The 25,101-nt window shown below is 42.7% G+C and overlaps 1 long non-coding RNA gene across 1 annotated transcript in view; it reads left to right on the plus strand.

Moving 5' to 3' along the window:
- The first annotated feature begins 3,614 nt into the window (after window positions 1-3,614).
- The window catches only part of LOC143164372 (uncharacterized), a 161,489-nt gene continuing 140,002 nt past the window's right edge, over window positions 3,615-25,101 (plus strand). The window contains exon 1 of the long non-coding RNA XR_012996060.1: window positions 3,615-3,655. This is a non-coding gene — a long non-coding RNA (uncharacterized LOC143164372). The remainder of the gene's footprint in view (window positions 3,656-25,101) is intronic.

The following is a 25,101-nucleotide window of genomic DNA, read 5'->3' on the forward strand; positions in this document are numbered from 1 at the left end:
GTGGGCTATACAGGTTTCTATTTCATTTATTAAATTTCTTAAGGGATGAATCCTCTAGGCAAGATTACACATTACTGCGGCAAATTATCCAAATGTACAAGAGTTATTGAGGAGTTAAATGCATCTGAGTTATGGAGTGCCAAACATCCTGGGAACAGACAATTCTGATAATGTCCTTTGATTGTGTTAGAGCCATTTTATGGGTAATATGTCTAAATAAATCTGAAAATGTCAAACCTATACATTAGCAAGAGATTTGTCTTAATGCTCCACACTACTGAACAGTGCACTGCACAAAAATTGCATTTGGCAGTGCGAAGGGCTGGGGATGCGAAGGAGAGCTCATTTGAAGGGACAGCACTGCTGTGCACCTCTCATATCTCTGCCTAAAACTGCTCCAAACCACATCTGTGTGTGTGTGGGTGACTGTTGTGACCCTGCTGTTTTCTGGGGGATGTTCTAAAAATGTTCCTGTTAGTCTGAATGACTGGCAAAATGAGTGATGTGGTCAGTTGTTATTCACCTCTGCACTGCCTTTATATTCCAGCTACACACTACACCTCTCATGGGCTGCTTACCTTATCTCTGGTTATTGGAGCATCAGGATGCCATGGAAAACAGAGCTAATGCTCCTGTCTTCATACAGATATGCTGACAAGTGAATGCAACAGGTGGTTGCTATTTGTCTTTTATTTGAATAGAAGAGACCACTCTGAATACTAGGACAGATGAAAGAGAAAAAAAAATCTAATTAAAAAAAAAAGATCAGCATAGGGTTTTTTTGTAGGTGTTTTATATTTTGGGTTTTTTTTGTGTTGGGTTTTTTTGGAGGTTTTTTGTTGTTGTTGTTGGGTTTTTTGGTTGTTTTTCTTTTTCTTTGCTTTGGGTTAATATCAATACAAATGTGCCTGAAGGAAAAATTAACCAGATAGACTTCCAACAACTACCCGCACTAATAGGATAGCTTTGCGAGGGGGAAGCTGCTCGCTGCGTGCTGGCGAGATCAAAGAGCTCCCTGCTCTGTGGGAGTGCTCCACTGAAAATATTGGCCTTCTGAAAGGCCTGTTGTATGTGTGCGTGTGTATAAATCATATCACCAGAAATACTGAACAAACACCTATGGTAATAAAACTGAAATATTAAGCATCACTGCTGTTTTGGGAATAGGTAGCCAAGAGAAAAGCTGGATGGCCTGTTCCAGAGAGGCAGGGCAGTTCAAGAGACTTTGTAGAATGAGGATCTCTGATGCCCCGTAGCCTTGCTGTGGTGGGAAGGTACGTGGGGTAAGGTCTATCCTGCGTGCAGGGCAACCTCTGCATAGTCTAGTTCCCGGGGTATTAAGCAGACTTCGCAGCACATAGATTTTCTACCACATTGTTAAACTAATCAGGCTGTAAAAATTATGTGAATGTCTCCTTATGAGAAAGAGCCTGTGCCCAAATTGCATGATAGCTTCACTGGTACCACTCACAGGTATGGATTTGCGGAAATGCTAATGACAAGAAAAAGGTACAGGAAGTACATCTCAGTAGAAATGAGACCATGTTCTCCATTACAATGGAGAACTTCTTAGAAGGAGAAGTTGTGTCCTAGGCTATTACATACATGGCATTAGAAATCTTGCCATACCACACTATACTGCAGTACCTAAGGCTTTTAATGAAGTTATTGCTTTATGGGCCCCTGTTTTTTTATAATTGTAATTAAGTAGTGTAAGCTAAGAAAAAGTGTAAATACTTTTAGTGTGAAAATAATACAGATAGTAGCAAGCAAGTGGGGGAGCTATTTTTGCTTTAAATTAGTAGCAGATCAAATCACAAAATTCAACTGGGCTTGATGTGTTTTGTCTAAAAACATATATTTGCTTTTACTTCTCTTCTGTATAATGCAGCCAAATGCTAAAATGTGCACCATACACAATCTAAATAAGAAACAGATGAGGCATTTCAGAAACTATTTAGGGAGTGGTCAGCAGTGGATGGCTTTACAGAATTACTTTTTAGGGCTTGAGTAATTTAGCAGCTTCTGATAAAGTAACACTTGTTTCTGTGGATAGGAAACTGTAAGAAGAGGCCAGCAATCCAAAACTAGGTTTCATTTGAGGTTCCCAGGCTTTACTGGTTCTCATAAGAGGAAAAAGATACAAACTGCAGAACGTTTGGATTTGAACCTCTGCTCTCAATGCTGTTTAAATATTTAATCTCCTGCATTTAAAACTTGCCATCAGATAATTTTTTGTTTGTTTAAATACTTTTGTTTGTATTAACAATAGGCTCCTCATTGAAATGTATCTCCCACAGAAATAAATGCAGAAAATATTACAAATAGATCTATGAAGGAAGACTACACCGACAGCGTTTGTATTGCTCACAAACAGAATTACGACTGCATAGTAATCCTTTTGCAGTGCTGATGGAGAGTTACTTACCCAAATAATTTAAAAATAACCTCCTGCACCAGGTTGCAGAATCACCTCTTACCCCAAGGAAACATAGATAGTGAATATCAGAGACTAAGTAACTGATGGCGTCATACTCTGGGGACAAGAAATCAGAAATGCCTGGGTTGAGGTGCTATGCCAAGTGGATAAAGCTTGTAAGAGAAGAAGCTTATGATGAGTGAACTGTAAACTGGGAGCAAAGACAGTCATTTTGGTTTGTCTTTGTAAAGTGCTTAGAACTGGAGCCCTAGTACATGTTGGTAACTCTGAGGTGTTGTGGTAGTATAGATACTTACTGAGAAAGATGATGAATATGGGAATTCATGATTATGACTAATTATGGCAATATAACAGCATTTCCTATAATACTTTGAATGTTCTTGTATGAGTGTTTGGTTATGTATTTTAGAGTCTCTTTTGTTAAAGGGAGTCCTTGAATAAGTAGCAATATTTAGAGCATAATTTAAAAAAAACCCAAACAAGCAGCTTTCACTCTAGTGAGTATCTGCCCATATATGGATTTAATTGTGCAGCTAAATAAGTGCCCTCAACTTAAACAAAGACTCTGAAACATGTCAGGAAGCTTTGCCAATGTGGAGTCACAACATGCAGAGCTGTGATCCGTCACCTGCAGAGCAGCTGTAGCATACGCAATCCCGTTGATGTGTAAGAGTAACTTTGCCTCTTCTGAATGAAGATATTGGTTCTTAAAGCAATCCTCAGTGGTTCTGTTTTCCAGACTAACACAACACAGGGTTTTTTGGTCTTTTGGGGGGTGGGAGACCTCTCTTTAATTAGAAGCCTATTTCTGACTGAATGTCTGTCAGGACTGTTGGAGAATTGTTTTTCACTAGTCTAGAAAATGGTAGAGTATGTTGAGACTTTTTTTCCTTTGCTCTTGTTCCTGTTCTAAACCTTTTTTTCCTGCTTGTCTGTTTTCGTTTAAACAGGCTGATATGCAGGGAGCAGCCATCCACTCTGAATAAATTGCAGGCTTTGCTGAGCCCCTCTCAAACCTCCCATGAAACCGCCTGCTCCGCAACAGGCTCCCCAGCCTGTCCCACTATAGCAGTGGAAAGGTCCCTGCTCAGCATGCAGCCCGGCATTGCCCTCCCAAAGTGCTCACCTCTCGGCTAGACCCTGTAAGTGCACCTGGAGGAGCACCTCTGGAAAGATTGTTGTATCATCTGTCTTGGACACCTACCTTGGCAAGGGGTAGGTTGCCTTTTTCTTTGCTGATTGTGCAGCGAGGCTAGAGCACCAATATAGATTTGGATGCAAGTGTTTCTCCTTTGGGCTTCCTGTTGCACCACGTTCACTAAAGCGGAGAGAAGCAAGCGGTAGCATCGGGGTTCAAATCTAGAAAGGGTTGGGTTGGGTTGTGTTGGGTTGGGTTTGGTTTAGTTTAGTTTAATCACCCTTGGCCCTGGATTCTGTGTTCTGATCCCACTGTTGAGGAAGTCCACTTTACTGTGTCCAAAGTTTTCAAAGAGATACTGCGTTTTTCCAAGTAATGACAAAATTCCTACTTTCTCTCATACTTTTTTTAATTTGGATTTTTTTCCCCTAATGGGAAAATACGAAACACCTCAGAGACACTTCACTGGTTTTCATTTTAAAAGCCTTTTTCAGTATGTTTCTTATGTGGGAATAAACAAAAAAAAGCTATGAGATTACTTCAACAGTTGCTCGTGATATGCAAACGTATTTGCATGCTCTTTTTTTAACCTTGTTTTTAAGCCTATTCTTAAAACATCTGATTTCCAACAGAAATGAAAGAAAAAATTAAAAATATTGAAAGAGGAGGTAGAAATGCAGTTGCTTTTCTTTTTTTCTGAGGCAAGATTTCATTCCTCTGAAGACAGAGAGTAGGTGATGGTGAGGACAGCTGTGAATCATTCATCGTTGAGACCTTCAGTTGTTTGAGGAGATGCAGGGCCAGCACATCTCAGCTCATGGCTGATCTTAGGCCCCAAATCTCGATGCTCTGGAACAGCCTGCACCTTGAGAATATGAACAAGGAGTAGGTTCTTGAGGGAGAAAAGCAGCAAAAAAATGCATCTAGTTCAGGTTATCTGTGTCAGACCCGTGTCACCAGGCTCTCTGAGAAGAAGGATAGCATCTAGCAGATTTCTTGGCTAAAAAAATGGTAAAAATAGGCCAAGACCTTTCTTTTTTTTAAAAAAAGTAATTATATGAGTCGGCAGAAACCTGGAGTATCTGCCAGTTTGCAAATAGCACAGAGAGTTCAGCATTTCCCAAGTCATTTTTCTGGCAGTTCTCTGAAGCTGGATGATTTGTATCTGAGTCTGATCTCCCTTAGTGTCTGAAATGGCAAAAATGCATCTGACTAATCAATGACATTGGGATGGCCTTCTTGTGCTTATAAGCATATCAAGGGACTTCATCTCCCCGGCCTTGAGATCTGCCTGTTCTCCCTTGTGCTGGGAGCCTCATTGTTTCGTCATATTGTGGAGATGTTTCAGTGCCCACAGGAAGCATCAAAATTGCAAATTCTTCAACTTAAAAGGTATCTTAAAAAAACCCACCAACCAACCAAAGAAAGCACAAGTGTAACTATGTTTTTTTTTATCAGGACAGAAAAAATCATAACTCTTCTCAGACCCTGAATCAGACCCTCTGACCCATTGCTTTTCTTGTTTATGTCCTCTCATACCACTGTACCTATCTGAACAGCTAGTTTATCCCATCCTATGCTGCTTGATCAGTTTTCATTTTATTGGGCAGGGGATGTTTGTGTTCCTGTGCATCTTCCTAGACAGAGGGATGGGAGCTGTGAATTGTATGCTGCTCAGGAACAAGTCTTCTGGATGTGCATGCTCTGTGCATGCTCTAGCTCATCCCATGGCCAGTGCCCAGTGTCTGCATGCTCCTCTGCCTCTCCACTGTGGTCTCCAAAGGGCTCCTCAATGTGCAGCTGCAGAGGTTTTGACATGCTTCCCCAGTCACTGGGCTGCTGAAGTTGGGAACATTTTGGAAGGCACTGTGCAGTATCAGGGCATCCATATGGAGCACCCCAGGCATCATGAAGTATTATTTCCGAAAGTGCGATAGAAATTTCTCTGCCTAGATGGCTCCTGCTTCTGCAGCTGTTCTCCACGCTGCTGAGACAGTGAGCAACTGGGCTTTCGTTAGCCAGATAGTGCAGACTGTCAGTGTCTCCAGAGTCCATAATTACACTTTAGAGCCTGGCCACCTTTGTGGGAAATCCCCACCAAAACCATTAATCAGGCTGTAGAGTGAGGTTCACAATGATTCTTATTAATCTAGCATAGTGCTTCCCATTGCTAGCACTTCATGGCCTGTCTCTTTAACAGCAGTAAGCTGTCAGTTCTGCTTCTGTTAATCTTTCTGAGAAACTCAAAGGAAATATTTCCCGATTGAGGCAAGAGGAACCATTCAGGCTCACACGACCTGCAGCTTATTTTGGGCAAACAGATATAAATTCCTAAGGGGCTCATTGATCCTATATTAACATTTTTCCTGAGGTTGGACAAACTCAAAGTTATTGTGACCCTAAAGCAGCAAAACACTGAAATGTTCTGGAGATACATTGCCCCAAACATGTATGAAATTGTTGTGCGGTTTGTTTTTTTTTAAATTTGATAAGTCCTTTCTGTGCCAAATATGGGTGCTGCAGTGTTGAAATGAAGCTCAGATCTGGGCTGGTGATAGCTATAGCTAGCTTTAAAGTATAAATAGTCTGTATTTTGTATATTTAAAATAAAATTATCGCAGTCGTGTTTCTGTGTATATGGTCAAAGGCAGATTCTCATCACAGGCTAACGTGATTCCATTGACAAGTATGGAGTAACTATGGCTTTAACTTCAAATGTAATGAGACCAGGGCTGGGCTCTAAGTGTTCAGGTGAGTTCACAACAACAGACAAGCTGTGTGTGCCTAAAGTGGCACGGAGCTACCTTCTTTAATTAATTGAGTGACTGTCTCTTGTGAGCAGTGTCACCTACCACTGCCTCACCTCTGTAATGTAGGATAAAGAACAGCTGCAAAGGCCTGAAAAATCATAAATCCAAATTTGTACCTGTATGGTTACAGGGCATAGCGGATAAGTTAAAATATTAGATATTACTGAGTGGAATAACTGTAGATCTATGAACGAATTAACAGTCTCCACAAGGCACCAGTGATATTGTATGGAGGAGGATGTGCAGACAGGGAGATGACTAAATATAATGTTGAAAGATACATAGCATGAACTAAATGCATAGCACTACTAATCATTTGAGTTTGCATGCATACTTACCATATGGATGAAACACTCATTAAAATAAGTGCATGATAGATACTTGGTAGAAGAAATAATGAAAAGGAGTGCACGGTATCATGTATAAAGAGTGCATATAAGTGCCTATAAAGGAGAGAAAGGATTCTTTGGATAACAATCACAATGGTTTTGCCTTTTGATTAATGGCAGACCAGTTTGGTACCACCATAACAAGGAAAGCTGAAATCTGGGATGAAGGCAGCTAGATATGGTAATTCTGGAATCAGTAGTTTATAGAATTTAGAGGAGTCAGTTAAAATGGAATACCAGTGGCCGGATTGTTTCCCATCATGTAAAGGAATTGCATGCTGCTGAACATCACCTTCCCAGAGACCTGGGTGGGAGAGGGAGGCGGAAGCAATTTGCTGGGGCAGAAAATCCTGGGAGTGTTGGCTTGCAGGAGGAGTCAGAAGGACTGCACTCATGAAACCCCACATTTTTGTTGCTGTATGTCATCACAATTAGTCAATTAGTATTTGCTCTTTTTTTCCCTTGTTTTAAGGCCTGACCTAATGCATACTATATTTAAGCACTTACTGATGACTGGAGTATGCTCTGCAAAGTGTTTGTGTATATCTGAATTACTTATGCATTCAGGGGTAGTTTCTTTTATCCTCACAGATCTCTTCAATACTTCCTCACCGGATGTTGTTGGTTTGTTTTTCTCTTGAGCTGACATTAGAGATAAAAAGCAGTGCTGGATCTTACCTGTAGCCCAACAGTTTCTTGTCTGAAGTAGTGGCAAATGCAAATTAGATGGTTTATCAGTAGCTAATTTGCCATTCTTAATGTCATTCTGCAGATGGCTTCAGGAAAAGGGGGTTTGTATACAAGTAATGCCTACATCCTGGTTAATTCTAGATGAGCTCAAACAAAAGCTACTCACCCTTTAATGCTGGGAGGGAAATAAAGCCATGTATTTAAGCTCAGCAGCATATGCATAGCTTGGAGACAATGTATGTGCCAGGCCTGTATGCAGCAACAGGACGAAATCTTCTCCCTTCATGGTGTGAGGATATTGGGGCCCTGTAGGACAGTTTTCAAGTACTGGGAGAAAGTGTTGAATGATGGGATGGATGGAAAAGATGTGGCACAACTTCTGTGGCAGGGCAGCGATGAGAAAGAGGTCCCTGGGACACCTCCTGAGTAACATGCATGGGGCAGGGTCCAGCGAGGAGCGGAAAGGAGCAAGAGAAATCCTGGTCCCGTCCCCCACCCCATCTCCCAACCAGCTATGAGCTGATGTCCCAGTCTGGCCTCAGCTCGTCCCTGTCCCCACAGAGGTACCTGATGCCCTGGGCTGGGGCTGCCCCCTGACCTGCACTGCTCCCTGGCTGGGGTGGTGGGAAGTGCCCAGGCCCCCAGGGAACCCCCAGCCCTTGCTGCAACCAGACAGCAACTTCTTTTAAATTGTGTTTGTGTCTGTAATTAAATCTCTAAATGACTTCTGGCTCTTCATCAATGCCAGGATTTGAAAAGGAGAGAGAGAGACAACTTGTGGGGTTTGGTATGAAACCTTCAGGTCATCTTGTACCAAATGTAAGATCAGATAGGTCTAAACCTGACTGATAGCTTTGAAGAAGCAATAGATAAAAGCATCCACAGTCTATTTGAAGAAAAATTGCCATGAAGAAGTTACAGTATGGCCAAGACAAATAAAATTATTCTTTGAAAGATGGTGTAAGCTAGAGGAGAAGAAGGAGGAGGGGTTTGAATGCCAGAAGCAACCTGAGGTTATGTTTGTGAAGTCTCTGCAAAATCATAAGGAAAATATAAAGAGATGAACTCAGAACAATGTCAACTGTGTCTGTGAAAAAAAGCTTAAAAGAGTGGAAACATTCAAAGGAAAACAAGAACAAATCAACAGCGCTAACCAGTCTGGTATGTAGGGATTGACAAGAACAGGACAGAAAACCCCATAAACAGTTTTCATTTGGGATTATGCTTCATGTGGTGTAACTGTAGCAAACAAGAAATGTTACTGTTGTTTGACAGACTTGACATCTAGCAAAATATTTCCCAGCATATGAATAATAGCTTAGCAATATGCTTGTGAATGAACAGATCGAGGTGATGAGGTAGTAGTTTTCCAGTGAAAGTAAAAGGAATGTTTCTGGAAAACCTATAGAGTTCAAAGAGGCATCTTTCTATGCTGTAATTTCTAAAGAAAGCTAGCTTAGCAACGTGGTTCCCTCTTGCTGAACAGCAAAAATGAAAATAAAAACTTGATAGCTTAAAAGGAGGAGGCAGGCTTGCTCTCAAGCAGGAGGGCTACAGCTTTGTGTGCAGGGGCACCTGGCCAGGTTCAATTGGTGCCCTCACAGGGTTTTGACTGATCTGTTGGGACTGTGCTTGTGCTTCTTATAGCACAAATGTTCAGGTGCTAAATAATTTGTATAGCATCAAAACTGGAGATGAGAAAAGACATTTTGGTCTTTCTCCTGCTGCATAAAATGCATATCTATATGTCAGTGTTTTTTTTTCCTGTTCTAATCAGGGAGATTATTTCACCATTTCCATTGAGTGTCTCTCCCAGGGATGGGAAGAGATAAACCTCTGTGGCTTGCCTGGCATTCAGCCCTCCATTCTTCTTTGATTAATTTTCCCCATTTTTTTTCATCTCTTATGTATTCTAATTCCTTTCTGCAAACCCCTCAAAGCATTTAGCATCCACTGCATGATTGCTTGGTCCACACGTATGTGCTCTGCTTTCTTTGCATAGTAATCTCTATAGCCCTGTAATCTCTGTGGCTGCCTAAACTAAACAACTAATTGTATTCATTTGCAAACTGCTCTGATGACTTGGTCCACTGAAAAAGAGCATTAAGAGCAGGTGGTGAGCTGTGATTGCTGTTTCTGATTGGAGAAGAATTATACACATCTTTATTTTTATTATCTCTTTCCTCTGTCTTCCCACCTGCTGTTGGGTCTGGTCTTAATACTGCAGCAGAGCCTGCCTTTTTTTCTCTCTCTGCACTTAGACATGGAGATAATGCTACAGAGGGGCCCTAGTTCTCAGCTGCTGTACTAATTGCACGATTGACATTGAGGTACTAGGGCAAAACGCTGATTGAGAACCAGGGGAAGACGTAATTGAATGAATTAATGATGGAGGGAAGGATTAAAATTGTGCTCCTAGCTTCCAGCCATGCAAAATATATTGAGAGCAGTATTTTAACAAGAAGAATGAGAAAAATGCTAAACCACTGAGATGCCCGAAGGGCTTGGTGGTTATCTCAAGACTGGGTACAGTCCCTGGGTATAGGGAAACTCAGCTCTCTGAGCTGGATTTCCAATGTCATCTGTTCCAAGATGTGAGCGGACAGGACTCGCTACTTGCTGGGACACTCTAAATCCACAGCAGAGTAAAAGGTCTGTGTTCTTCATGCTGCTGAGGTTTGGCACAGAAGAGTCTGCTAAACAGAGGTTTGGCCCTTGGTGTGCCTGCAGCTCAAGGAAATCCCGGTTATCTGTGGGCCACCTGCAAAGTGCAAATGGGAATCCTCCAGAAACAGAGCTATTAAAAGCCAGAGGTTCCTGATGAGAGTATAATAGTTAATTGTTATTATGTTTCTTTTCATGGAAGTACTGCCTTATGATCTGGCTCAGTCAGTGTGAAGAGGAGGTCATGGCTGTGTTCCTGTTAAGTTCCTTATGTGCAGAAGGCCCAAAATGTAAAACCTGTGAAGAGCTTTGTAACATCTCGTTGCCTTTAGACCTTGGTACAGATTATGTCAATTTTCTAAATGGTCTTATCTTACTAAATCAAGTCTTCTGGAGTCTGTTACACTATGTAACTGTTTGCTGTTGCTTGGTGAGCCTGTGTTAAGCTATGAGAGCCACAAAACAAAAATTACACTTAAGGGTTGAAATCTATCTTACTTTCCTTAGGGTTGAATGCATAACCTGGTGTTACAGCTGTAGCTAGGCTTAGCTCCCCAAAATTCAGGAACACTTGCATGCCCAAACAGGCTGCCCTGATCTGCACTGTGTATCCAAGTAGGCTCTCAATGGCTGTCTGGCGTTGTCATCCCCAAGTTTTTTCTTTGTGAGCAATCCACCTCTGTCTCAGTTCACAGTTTGGACACCAAGGACCTAATGCTGGACTGCTTTCAAGTTTTCCTCTCCTGTATGTTTCGGGTGTAAGTTGGGCAGTCTGTTTTTGGGCAATGAAGCCAAAAATACAGGTGGCTTGACTTAATTTTCTCTGCATTCCTTTTCTGAAGTGCATTTTTGTCTTCAGAAAGAGGGACACCTTCATGCTTTAACAGCACCACAGAACGTGTAATCAGATGTGTCTAGTTACAGAACAGATACCGCTTAAGAGCTGTTGCTTGACATTTTCTTGCACGAATATGAAAAAGGAATAGTGAGCAGGATATTTTTTGTTAAGTGTACAAAAGCATCCCACTACTATTTTAAGCTGAGTATTTAAAGCATTCAGTGAGCCCCAGGGAGAGGAAGAGCTTTCCATTCATAACCACCTGCAGCCACCTTTGAGCTTTTTGCATGAACTCAGGTAGCTGACAGAAATGCTTCAGTCCTTTCAAAAGGTGAGCCAGGATCCACTGCCCTTTGTTGCGGTCTCAGCTTTCTTTTTTTCTAATGAAGACAAATGTTTTCTAAATTAACATACACTGTAGTAACTACATTCTTTTGGTGAGGGAACAATCAGGAAATTGCAAATGAAGGTAATAAAAGAAAATATAGTAGCTCTTACGTACCTTGCAAATCTAATGAAATTAATTTTACTGGTTTCAGTTTTAAAACAGTGAAAGAAGAGCTGCGGCAAGACTACACTTTGCATCAGGAGGGAAGGTGGTGGTAAATCTGAGCTGCAGAAACTGTAATGCTCTGTTCGCAGGAACGGGGCTGCTTGTGGCAAAGCATTGGCTTGAGTAGATCCTGTGTAGGAGACTGGTTGCTTTTTAAATAGCTGTTTGTGCCTTGTAGAGCCACGATGGGTAGCTATGCCTGGTGGTACACAGGGAATAGGAGGGAGGTTGTGTCACTACAGTGGGCCAAGCAATGTCAGCTGGAAGCCCTTTGTGATCAGAAGAGCAGCCCAGGTAAAGGATAAGTGATGGGAGAAGGAGGAACTGGACCCCGTGCTGTGGCCAGGGGACTAGCAGGCAGACTGGGCATAGATCGAGTCGGTGACATGGAGGATAGCTTTTCCAGAGACTGGGAGAAGTCAAAATTCCTTGGTGTCCCACTGGGGAAAATGACGAACTAAAAAAATTCCTGAACATGTGCAGCTCTTGCTGCTGCTGCTTTGGTTTGGGAAGCCAGTGCTTGCCACTGTGTGCGCAGTTAATTTGTACGGATGGGAATCAGAAAAACGGATGGGCTCTTTTTGGAGGTGATAATTTCAGAGTTTTTTTCTCTACTCACTGCCTTTGTTTCATTCCTGTTTCCAGTTGGTGCATGCAGAGGATAATGGCAGGGTGCAGGACAGTGGATCCGTGAGAAGGGGTACTGCAGGTACTTTGGGGCACCCACAGCCCACATAGCCTGGGAGCATCCCTCAGGCCCCCAGGGGGAGGCCAAGGGAAGTCTGCAAGTACTCAGCATGATGCACTCTCAGCATCCAGTAATACTGGTAGTGAAGGGTTTTTCTGAGTCGGAGGATTATGTGTAATCCCAGCTTGGGACAAAGGGCTGCTGTGGGCACTCTGGGACAGAGCCATGCAGCTTTTAGAGCATGGGAGCTGCTGAGCTGGATCAGACCTCTGCTCTGCCTGATCCTGGTCCTGCTTGGCATCAGAGACCTTTGGTTCAGGGAGAGTAGTAAGAAGCTTGCTGCAGGTAAGGATGAAACGGGTGGCTTGAGACTGAGCTAATGGTTCCCTGCAAGGAAATCAGGGGCTTGCAGTCATTAGAGAGTCTTGTTTCTTCTACTGAAACCTAGCTGTTCTTGTACGCTGATATCAGTGTCCTGTCCTCTTTTGAAACCTGCTTCAATCTTAACCTCTGGTGTTTGGCACAAAGTTCCAGTGGATTAGCTGACATTTTATGTTCAGTTTTAAATTGCCAGACCTTCACCCCTCTGACTGTTCTCTTATTTCACAGCACAAGAGGGAGAAGAAGCCTAGGCATTTTTGGCCTAGTGTCTGTGGGCTCCTCACTGCTTTATGCCATCTTTTGTTTTTCATTGCTGTCTTTTCAAAGCTTCCTTAATCTTTTTGTTTCCTATTTATCTAGCATTTGCCCCTGGTTTATGTCATTATTGTTGCGCTCTCTGACCTTCATCCTCTCCATCCCTCATTGTAAATATTTTTCTTTATAGTAATTTTAGGATTACTAAACACAGTTTCATTAGGTGTATGATTGGATTTTTATAATGCAGCATATTAATGAATGTGTATTACTGATATTCCTAGAACCTGTATTCTTGAACAAAGACCCCACTATGCTAGCAACTTTATAAATGCGTGATGGAAATGTCCTGTGCCTGGGAGAGCTAGTAAGTATGAGACGAGCTGGGTGCAGGCAGGGGCTGCAGCAAGCAAGGGGGTGGGGTCACTCACAATAGCAGGGGGTCATCAAGCCACAGCTATTGCTATTTGTGACGGAGGTGTAACAAGAAATGGGTGGTGAATGAGCAGGTATGAGTTACAAAAACTTCTGGCTTGAGAGACATGAACAAAGGCAGGAGTGGTCCCAGGTCTGTACCTTGTCCCACGTAGCAGAAAGTATGCAAACAATCTAGATGAAATTGATCCTGTGCACGTCTTACCACTGCCCACTGTCAAAGTCAGACAAATGCAACATCTTTTATGGTATTCATCAGACATAGTAATATTCAAGTTCTAATTTATGAAATTAATGTACTTTGTAGATAGATGAAAGATGGTGATCTACCGAATAACGTTGTACTCATTCTCTGTTGCATTGACTCATGCTCAAGAAAGAAGTTTCTCAAACTTTTTTGGTTTGCTTCCTCAGATTCATTCATCGTATCTGTCTACAAGAAGAAATGTCTTTTGTTTGAATTACAAGTGTGCATATCTTAGCTGCTGGGCTAAGCAGGGTATTTTTGCTATGTTGTGGGCAGTGGATTTCTGCTTCAAGGTAAGTGTGAGTATGTGTGTCACTAATTCATTAGCAGTTGGTATCTTCTCAGTTCTTATAACGGTGATCTGAAGACCACAGTTAACCTCTGAACCAGTGTATTGGGCAGCTGATTTTTGAAGTGTCCTCCAAGAGAAGTCTGCAGATGTGAATAGCGTGAGATCTAAGTAAAATGTCTAAAAATGTAAAAAATGAGATGCACAGCCTGTGCAGGGTGGGAATGAGCTGAGAATGAAACTGGGCTGAGCAGCAAAATGGAAACCTGGCACCATTGCTGCTCAAGGAAACCTTCCCGGGCCACTGTGTTGGTGTGAGCCCAGTCAATCCTCTGGTGTCTGGAATTTTTTCTGTCTAGAACTGACATGAGCAGGGAAGATCAGGATTCAAATGCTTGGGGTACCACATCTGTCTCCAAGAGGACTTTCAAGAAAAGGCCAGTGATGCTGGCTGTCCCGTAAGCTTTTCATTAGCTGACTCACTTAGCACTGGGAATAAACAGGGAACTGAATCAAGCTGGGCCTGTCTTGGACTTTTCCCCTGAATCCTATTTTTAGCTACACAAATGCAAATCAGAAATACTTTGCTGAAACTGGTGAGGTACTTTATAATTTATTTGTCAAACTGGTGCGAAATTTCTGAAGCACGCGGTTCCAAAATAATATCTGCTGCTGCAAAATGTCCACTCCCTCTGGACAGTGAAGGCTATTCAGCTGCACCTGAGGATGTGATGAGCTGCCGGGACTGGGAACATCAGTCAGCGATGCAGACGTGAATGGTGTGTGCTTTCCGTGAAATGTAAAGGCAGAAAATATTTAGTATCATTAAAAGAACAAAGCTGACATATTAAATAATCAGCTTGGTAAAATCCATTTTACAAAGGGTCTGCTTCTGGAAATTAGGTGTTAACATTTGGTAATAAAAGGCTAAATATGGGAAAATCATAAAACATTGCTGTGAATGTTGTGAAAGAAAAACAAGCAGTGTCTGTAAAGTCAGCTACAGGCTATAGGTCAGCACTGGCACTGAAATAAACAGCCTCAATATCCTCAGGTTTTCACTCTTGTCCATGCTCTACTCTATCCTGTGTGCTCACACAAGCAGCAACCTGAATTGAGAAGCGGATCAAAATCAAAAATAACACTTTTTCCATGGGAAGCTTGGTTGGTTTTAGCTTACTCCTAAAGCTCAGAATGAACCTCATACACATGGTACATAACAACTGTGTATTTTGGGACTGCTGTTGGCTTTATACTTTCATATACGGGTGTATATAGTTTTACTTAGGTTTTTGGCAGATGCCTGGCACTTGTAAACAGTGCTTGTTCCGAGCGCCCTGTGCCGTGCTTGCCTCCCTAGCTGCAGTTTGGAAGCTTTCTCTGAATATCCTGTAGCTTCTACTCTGTTAGTGAAACACGGGTTGCTCTGGAAAGCAAATTATGCCATGAAATAATGCTTCATAGCAATCCTTAGTACTAAGCCTTTTACAAACTGTCAATATTTAGGACATAGAGGCTTAGTTTCATCTGTGAGTGAGGCCAGAGATGAAGAGAATTTGCGAGCAGAAGAAAACGAGTGGGCTGGATCGTGCGCTCAGAAAGCTCCGCAGTGTCCGTCCCTGCTCCTGCTTGCAGCACAGCACCAGGTAAGGGATGAGGTTTTCCCTCTATCCAAGGTGGTTGTAAAGATGTTTTGAGATGTGAGTTGACTGAAAGAGGAGGCAAAGCACAGGTTAGTGTAGCACAGAGTGTAGCAATCACCTGCTCAGGATCTAAATTGGTCATGGTATTAGCTCTCTGCCTATGCCTGCATAGTTTTAACGTGTAGAATAACTCTTTTTTGGGCTACTGACTCATCTGGGATTTTTGTGGTGCAAAGTTTGGATTAGGAATGGAGAAAAGAAGACTGACGTCTTTCTGTTTGTAATTTCTTCTCTGCGACTGCTTTTATGTCTGGCTTTCTGGTGTTTGAGGTCTTGTATCTTGATGTATAACCTGGCACAAGTAGCCCTCCTATTTAGGTTTGCACCTGCAGGATTACCTGGGTTGAAGAGATGTGTGTAGGAATTGCACTGTCCTGAATTCTGCTCTGTGCAGAAACTCAGTTTCTCCATCTTCATCCCCTGCTTCCCTTGGGCTGTGGACTTAAAGCTTGTTATAGCAGTATGAGGTCCAACAAGCCTCAACAGGCTTTGGGGTAGGACATTGCAGCCAGGAATGTAACAGCAGCATCACTTGTGCTTCCTTCTAAATTAGAATAAGTCTATGAAACAGAAATTCTCTGTGAACAACCTGCCCTCTGAATTTAACTGTTTGAGGGCTAACACCTCTCCCTAAGAGATCTATTTCCCTACCTTTGGTTGAGCCTTTCTGGCTTTTTAATGTCAGTCATTGTTTACTGAAGTGTCTCTTCACTTCATCATCTCCTATCAGTTGAGTTGTATAATTTTATTCGGGTATATTTCTGATGGTTATTATTCCCAGTGATGCCCTTGCAGTTATTAATTTGGCTCTGTATCTTTCAACCTTTCACTGCTTGCTGAAATGCTGCTAAATTCACACAGCCCGTACTGTCCTCTCCTTGCTGCATCTGTAATGTTATTCTTCCTGCCTTTTACAGTATATATGCCGGTGGCCTTTTGTCAGAACACTGGTACTGACACCTGGTGAAACAAGAGAGAGTAATTACACTTCTATGAAATAATAATACCTGTTTTATATTTCTGAATGTAAAATACACTTACAGGCAAACATTAGTACTTTGCCTACTTATAATTGATGGCTATACCAATTATGGTTGTTTTTCATTTGATAGGGAGAGATTGTTTGTTTGTGCAATATAGTTCTGGAGACAGTGGGAGTTACTGGGCTGCAGGGCAAAGCCCAAACAGGATTAAGCCACACAGGGTGGAAAGTTTCCTGAGGATTTGTCAAGGGGAGCAAATGGGTAAGAGTGGAAAGATGCATAAAAAGTTTCTCATAGATCATCACTTGCAGGGATGACACCTTGTTGTGGTTTAACCTCAGCCGGCAACTGAGCACCACACAGCCGCTCGCTCACTCTCCCCCCTCCCCCATGGTGGGATGGGGGAGAGAATCAGAAGAGTAAAAGTGAGAAAACTCGTGGGTTGACATAAGAACAGTTTAATAATTAAAATAAAATATAATAATAATAACAATAATAATAATAATAATAATAATAATAATAATATACAAAGCAAGCGATGCACAATGCAATTGCTCACCACCCGCCGACCGATGCCCAGACAGCCCCCGAGCAGCGGCCCCCCCGGCCAGCTTTCCCTAGTTTCTGTACTGAGCATGACGGCACATGGTGTGGAATGTCCCTTTGGCCAGTTTGGGGCAGCTGTCCTGGCTGTGCCCCCTCACAGCTTCTTGTGCACCTCCAGCCTTCTCAGTCAGTAGAGCATGGGAAACTAAAAAGTCCTTGGCTAGTGTAAGCATTACCTAGCAACAACTAAAACATCGGTGTGTTATCAACATTATTCTCATCCTAAATCCAAAACACAGCACTGTACCAGCTACTAGGAAGAAAATTAACTCTATCCCTGCCGAAACCAGGACACACCTGCACATATCCCGTCTCTCTTTTTGCTTGTCACTGAGGTGCGGGCTTAAGAAAGGACATGCTGTAGTAAAAAGCTGTGCTACAGCTGGAGGGCTGCATCTGTAAAACTTGGGGTGGAGAGAAATCCACTTAGAAGGGTAAAGGCATGGCTGTGTGCACTGCACCTTGGGGAAAGGCTGTCAGTTTTGAGGTAACTTGTATTAAAGTATCTGTCAGAAGAAAAGCTGAAGCAAAACTAGCAAACTGTCCAACCTGTCTGAATGCAGCCCTATAGAAAAAGCAAAACAAGCATACTGTCATTATCAAGTGCTTTCATGACAGGAAGGGAGGGTCAATTAACAGCAGAACATCTAGACAAAGACCACAGATAGACCTAACAGTGGTGCTTCCCATGGTTTACAGAGGACAACTGAGGCCTCCAAATGTTTACAGAGGTCTGGAGATATGTTACTAGCAATAGGACAAAGGCTAGCTCCTGCAGATTAATTAATTTTCATTGTAATAAATCTTGCTTTATTAAAAAATGTCTGAAATTTTGTTAATTGTAAAGATACATGTTATGAGACATGCCAATGCTACATCAGGGATGCAACCTCTGCATTGACAGCTTTGACAGGTAATGAGCGGCTGCCTACACTGATCTTCTGTCTGAACAGTTTGTATTGGACTGGGTGAAGAAGCACCGAGTGAGCTCAGTTAATAAAAAGGAAATGATCAAAACTGAGCAGGCTCATTTTTGCTGGAACAGTTTAAGGACTGTTCATATAAACAGCTCAAATGGATGGAGAGGTATATAATCTCTGGTGGGAGGCATGGTGACAAGCTGTTGAGGCAGTGCTGGCACACAGCTTCAGGTGGGAGAGGAACTGTACTGTCAGAGAAACTGGATTATCGAGTGCCATTTCTGTGTCCACCCTGATAATAGCAACCCTGTTTGTAGTGTTCCTGCTGCTGTTAAGACTACTGTTTATCACAATGATGTTAGTGGATCCTGGAGGCAATTCTGCAGCTTGTTAAAACAGGGGTTGGTGTCTTTTTGTTGTATTACACATTTAAGCAGAAGCTCCTTATAAGCCACATACATACCCTTCTGACCTTAATTTCATTGCTTTTGTTACTGCTTCTTGAGAGCAGTCACTTTAATTTTACATGATATGTTATAGTCAGAGTATAAATATCTATATCATTCTATGTAGTTGCAGGAAAAATTGAGCCGTAGAAGCTCTGGGGGAATACAACTCCATATGGACTCAGAGTAAAAATTTCTTGAAGTCCATAGTTATTTGACTGCTCTAATCTAAGACTCTCTTCTCATGAGTTTTAATAGTTATGCCAAAAAATCATAAATCAGCATGGTTGTGATCTCCTTGGAATGTCTTCTCTGGCCTGTTGGATAAGAAGCAAGAAGAAGATGGTAAGCATTAGTATCTATAGCTGTTATGTTAACTGGCTGTGTTCTTATGGCAAATTCAGCACTGTGGTATCCTTTTTACGTGGTGTTGGAATATCTGCTATGTAGCACCTTAGCTTTTGTTTTTCCCAGTGACCTGTTTTTTGCTTGTCTGCATTTCCTACCTAAAATACACTTTAGCTAGTGTAATTCTTGCTGACTTTTCCTGCTGCTCTCTGGCTGTTCTTTCCTCTGAAAAATGTAATGCTGAAATTAAAATTCCTCATTTCTGCTACCTTGGGGGGGTGTTGTTCTGAGATACTGTCCTGAAAGTAGTAGTGGAAGAAACTGTGCCTTTTCATTAGGTCTGTATTGGCATTCTGAATTAATCCTAGCAACAGAAATGAGCCAGCATGTCAAGGATGATATGCCGCTCTTGCGCTGGCTTGTGGAAGAGCCTGCTAATGCTGCTCGGTGATGGTTATTCTTTCTGTGCAAGGGAACCTGCTTTTATTTCTGTGTTGAATGAGAAGACATTGCTGAATGTGCACAGTTGAGGGTGGATGGGGTAGAACAATTCTAGGTAAATCTGCTGGTTTAAACCTGGGGCAGGCAGTGGGTATAGCCACTGTTTTCATAGCTGCCACCAAAATAGATCTGGTTTTCCTTTTTGGATTCCAGCTGGACTTTGCATGGCTGCCTGCAAGTGTATTGTGTTTGAACTGGATGGTCTATGACCACAAAACTTTATAACGCAGCTCTGTATGGTTGGCTGAACTTTACATAGTAAATGTTTCAACAATGTCCGAGAGGTTAGTATAGGGCACAGCCTGCTGTAGAAGCCATCTCCAGGGTGAAATGCAATGTCCATCCAGTTACTGACGTTTCTATCACATTGTTTTGAATACCAGGACTTAAGCTTTGGCTTATAGTACTGCAAAAGCCACAAAGAGAAAGCAATAGAGCAGCATGTAGGGAGCTGCGGTAGGAGGCGAGGCCATCTGCAGAGAATCAAATACTTGAGTAATTCATTAGGTGATTCATCCTGTGATGGTTCTTTGGATCTGTAATAAGAATTAGTACTTCTCCTTATGCAGAGGAGGGAAAAATTAATTCAGAGTTTCTAGCAAAGCATAAGAAGTGACTTTGAAGCCTTGTCAAATGTTTCTATGGTTTAGGGATCCAGCACATGGGGGCAGTTTATCAGTCTGGGCCAGGTGAGGGACTGCCTTGAATGAAGTCATCTTGATCAGCACTGGAGTCTGCTGATAGAAAGATGTGAGCAAAGCCAAATATGTGCCTGCTTCTAGTTTCCTCTTTGATGCTGGCTTCAGTAAGATGCTCAAAAAATACAACATACAGTAGTCTCGTTTGTACTAAAGCAGTCAAAGGACACAGGTCAACTTCAGATGGTGACCTCTTCCGCTGCTGGCAAAAGATGTTGCATTTCTTTACTACAACAGGCAGCAAGGTAGATCAATTGGAACAGAGCTCTCTACTTCTACTCAAAAAGCAGAAACTGTTATGTGCATAAGAGAAAATCTTTCCAGTTCATTAACAAAGAAAGAAGGGACCTCTTGGTCAGACTGTTGGATCACTCCAGCTAATATTGACTCTCTCAGCGGTACAGATTGGGGTATTCTGTCCTTTCATCCCTCTTATATCAGATCTGTACCTTCCTCCTCTGCCTGAAGCTGTGGTTCTAATCTTTCTCACTTTCAGGAGATCCCAGCAGAGTCCTCACCGTCATTTCAGATACTTTTCTGACTGTACTTCTTAACCTGTCACTCTCTTCCACATACATGGGGCCTTACTTCTGAGGGTATCGGTGCTCATCTTGATTTCCCAGTTTGAGACTTAAAGGTTTGTAGTTTTTGGAAAACCTTCAGTAAAGTAATTGTGTGCTTGAACAATCATTTGAAAATATAAGTCATCCTCAGTCAGTAACTATGCGCATGCTTTTTGTAATATATTTTCAAAGCAACTTTAAATAATGTAGCTTCTACAGTCTCAGGCTTTCATACACAATGATCCTGAGTGAGTTTGGTCAGTGGCTCTACAGTTTTATAGACTGTTTTTCAGCCTTTTCTTTTTTCTTTTTTTTGGGGGGGTTGTTTTTGTTAGTTTTTGTTTGTTTGGTTTGTTTTTTTGTTTTTGTTTTTGTTGTTGTTGTTGTTGTTTTTTGAGGGACTGTCCATTTTAGTGCTTCATCCTCCACTTTTATTCCTACAGAGCTTTATTCACATCTGCAGCTTCTTTAGCTGTTTCTGTTCTGTGCCTCCTCTCCAAGTGCTGTCTGACACCACAGGGCATCCCCTGTCAATGCAGCGAATGCAGCGCTCCTGCTTCCTTCCCGCAGCTCTGCCTTGCTGCTGCCTGCCCTAATGGTGCAGGCCTCCAGCCTTGAACATATGTTGGTCCTTTCTGTCCTGAACCTGTATAAAGAGGGAGTCCCTGAATCCTCCTGCTTCTTCAGAGAAGCCATGACTTCTGTTAATCTTCTGGCAGGATTTGTGCTCCCTGCAGCCTGGCTTCCTAGCTATTGCCCCATCTTCATCTCTTACACCTCTGCCATTCCTCCTTCATGCCCTTTTCTGCCTCTGTCTTCACCTCTCAGGCTGAGGTCCTTCATCTCTTAAGAGTCCTCAAGGAAGGCAGTGTGTTGTGCTCCTGAAATATGAGTGCCTTGATTTTTATTTATTTTTGGCCAAATGTTCATTCCTTATCCTCTTTTACTTCCACCTTCTGCATTTCTGCTCATCTGTCCAAACCAAGCCCAGGCTCAGAGCACATGTCAGAGGTATCCCAATCCTGTCTCAGGCTCCTTGCCTGAATCCCAGCATATCTGTTGCACTTCTCTCCCCTCAAAGCTGGGGTTGCTCAGACAGAGAGTTGTGGTGTTGTCCTGTGATATAATTCATTACACCTTTGCACTCACATCTTCTGTGGAGAGATGCCGTCTCTCTCTGTTGCATGATGGTATTCAATGCATTGCTCTCACCGTAAGGCACTGGTGGATGTTGCTTTCAGGTTTGGCTAAACCTGTTCGTTTTGGGCAGTGTTCACTGGAAATCGTGTGGTCTCAGCCAGCTTCTCTACCAGTGGTAAAAAGTCAGCATGCTGCCTGAACAGCACAGTGTGGTGGTGGTTTATGACTGTTGGGATCTGCTCTCCGAGCTGTTCTGAGCATACTTTATGTTTCTAAAACCAGCCAGTCTTGTGTCCTATTCTAATGAGATTTGGGGGAAAAAAAGAAGAGGTTTGATAATGAAGATTTTGGGGTATTAAACACATTAACACTTGAAACCTTTTTTACCTGTTCAGTTTTTGACCTTAGGGAAATTTTCTGAAGATGTTAGCTGTTTGCACAACAAACTTATGATGATAACAATTTCTTACAAAGGAGGGAACAGATCTAATATTTGCTGTGTGTGATTGTAACTGAGTGTGACTTGTATTAGATTTTGGTGCAATTTGGCAAGTTTTATGCTGATTCACTTTGGATACGGGAGGGCTGAAAACTATTCATGCCAACCTGAGTGTGCTGGATGTGAGTCATTGCCTGATGGTCATTGCCTGGTCTGGCTAAGAAGGATATTTTCTATGAACTGAGTCTGTGCATCTTTGAAAATTACCCTTTTACATATTCATGAAAATTAACCTAAATTCATTGCAGCTTTGCAATGAAAGTGAATTGCATCCTAGGAAGTGCCATATGGCCTGTGCTTTTATATTTAAACAATTACTGCATCAGAAATATAATGCCTCAAAACCTGCTCTCAAACCTTTGGAAGAATAAATCACTTAACTGCCACTGTGGACATGTAAGTGCTGTGTGAAGTCCCCTGCAGGCTTCTTGAAGTCTCTGTTTGGGAGCACATCAACATGTGGTCCTGAGCAGCTGTCTTTTTTGGGTCTTCAACCCATTTCCAATGACCCCCCTTAAACACTGGTCTGGGTGTAAGGAGCAGAGTTGGTCAGCTTGATTTTTGTGGGGAGCCAAAAGTGGGGATTGTCTGATGTTTAATGATGGGCCAGTTCTGGGGATGACCTACTCTGTGACACTCGAGCCACTTATTGCTCTGGAAACAGCATCTAAATCTATCCCCTCTGCTTGCTTCACGCAGTCCTGCTGTACTGCTAGACAAAGATCAGTTTTAGCATGCCCAAGCCATGGGCAAGACCCTCTCAAGCCTCTTCTGGCTGCTTCGAGTAGGCTGCACACAGGGCTTTTCAGAGGCACAGCTATATTAGCCATCAGAGAATATTCTGCCTCAGGGATGGAGTTGAAGTCTCCTCCTGATAGGCATGCAGCAGTATTTTCTGACAGTAAGACTATAAACTATATCAACACTTGGCTGGAAAGTCACCATGATAGATGCTGCTGTATATTCAAATGTGCCTGAATTTAATTTAGACCTTGCTGGGGAAATAAACATCATCATCCTTAAATAGACACTAGACTATGAAACTAGTTTCCCTGAATGGATTTAAGGGAGCTAATTTCTTGTTGAACATCTGGCCTTTTAGGTGACTGGCAGCGGTTAACTGTGATGCACTGGTTTTCAGCGAATACTGTCTCATAGGAAGTGTGGAGCTGGTGCAAACCTGCGGCATCAGGCCCTAAAATAGCATTCCTGTTCTCTGGTAAAGAAGTGAGCATTTTGTAATTGCAGATTGGCATGAGATAGTGCACTTTTTTTTTTTGACATTAAGGAAAAAAAATCATATACCTCTGTGTTAAGAGGATTAATTAGTTACTGGATGCAAGCCATTAGTGTAAAATGCTAAATATTATTCTTCTGGAGAGTATATCAGCTAGAACAGGCCAAGCATTGGAGTGTATGTATGTTTGCCTCTTCTCCCATGGACTAATTCATTAGAGTAATTACTATTTGAAATCTCCTAGAGAGATATGTACATGGAGAGGGAAAAAAGGCTTTGGCTAAAAATTAGCTTTATGGAAATCTTTTTTCCAGCTGGCTCTATTCTCAGTTCTTCATTCCACTCGGAGTTGCTTCTTCCCTTTCACAACTGATACTGGTAAATCGTTTAGTAAAAGCACTAATGTTCTGTCACAGCAGAGACAGAAGATGAGAGAAAGGATGTTTCTGCCCCTCCTTGCTTATGTCTGCTGTTGCAAGCTAAATAGCTGCCTTCTTGCAGGCATGCAGGGAGCTGAGGAGAAGCGGAAAGGGGAACCACCACCTGTCATTCCCACTGCGCCCACTCAGCTTGGGGTAGGTGATGGACAGCTGTGAGCAGGGTGTTCTGCTAGTTTCTGTTTTCTCCTGTACTGGCTCAGGATGCTTGCAGTCACCTCCTGCATGACTCTCCCAACAGTTAGCCTTCTCTGAAGCTCCTTACTCGCCCAAGGTAGCTGTTTCTCCCCTTGAGTTTCAGTAAGTAACTAGCGCCCTTCCTCTCTCATCCCTGCTCAGCTGTTGGAGATGCTTCCCCAGTAGCCCACCAGGTTGGGATGGAGTCCTTCCATTCACTTTGAACTGCAGCTTTAAAGATGGAGCGACCCCACCACATCCTTTAAAGGACATAAGGAAAATTTATGAGTCATTTTTAGATTCTAAAAACTTGCCACAAAGCCATCCTTGGTGAGACTGGATGTGACAGTTGCAGCACTCCAGAGAGGATTGAAGTGGGATGAAGAGGATGGGATTGAAGCGTTGCCCTGGTGTGAGCACCGGGACACAGTGGTCTCTGCCATGGGAAGAGCTGCTGCTGTTGTCTCCCAGGAGTGGCTCTCCATGCGTGCCATCACAGCGAGAGCATGTGCTGCTCAAAGTGATACAGGGGCCATACCTGTGGGACAGGCTGTGCTTATATATATTTAATAGGATCTCAGGCACCAAGTTTTGCTCTGTGCTGCCTCTTAGGCTCACCTTTCCACCATTCCCTTTCACTCTCCTCCTCCCACCACCCTCCTCTGGTTGCAGACCAACGCAGGGCAGGATGTCTGGTCCCCTCTTACATGTCCTGATTTCAAATCATGGTAAGGGCTGGCTTCTGTACTGCAGGTTTTTCTGTATATATTTGTCTGAACAGCTTTTGGCCTCTGTGATCCCGGAGCTCAGCTCAACTTTCCTACTCGGGAATGGGAACTACTGTTTGGAAAAGTTTTTCCCTCCGTTTCCATTATGCTTCAGGCTGGCTGGAGATACCTTCTGTCCACTGCTGGGTGAGCTTTAGGGGGTGAGGACTTTGCGCCCATGCCAGCTGCCTGCGGTGCTAGGAAGGAGTCTGTGCCCAGCAGTTGTCTTCTGTTTGCTGGTGCTCCTTTGACCAAGGAG

This window comes from Aptenodytes patagonicus, chromosome 9 (genome assembly GCF_965638725.1).
Source record: "Aptenodytes patagonicus chromosome 9, bAptPat1.pri.cur, whole genome shotgun sequence".
Taxonomy (NCBI): domain Eukaryota; kingdom Metazoa; phylum Chordata; class Aves; order Sphenisciformes; family Spheniscidae; genus Aptenodytes; species Aptenodytes patagonicus.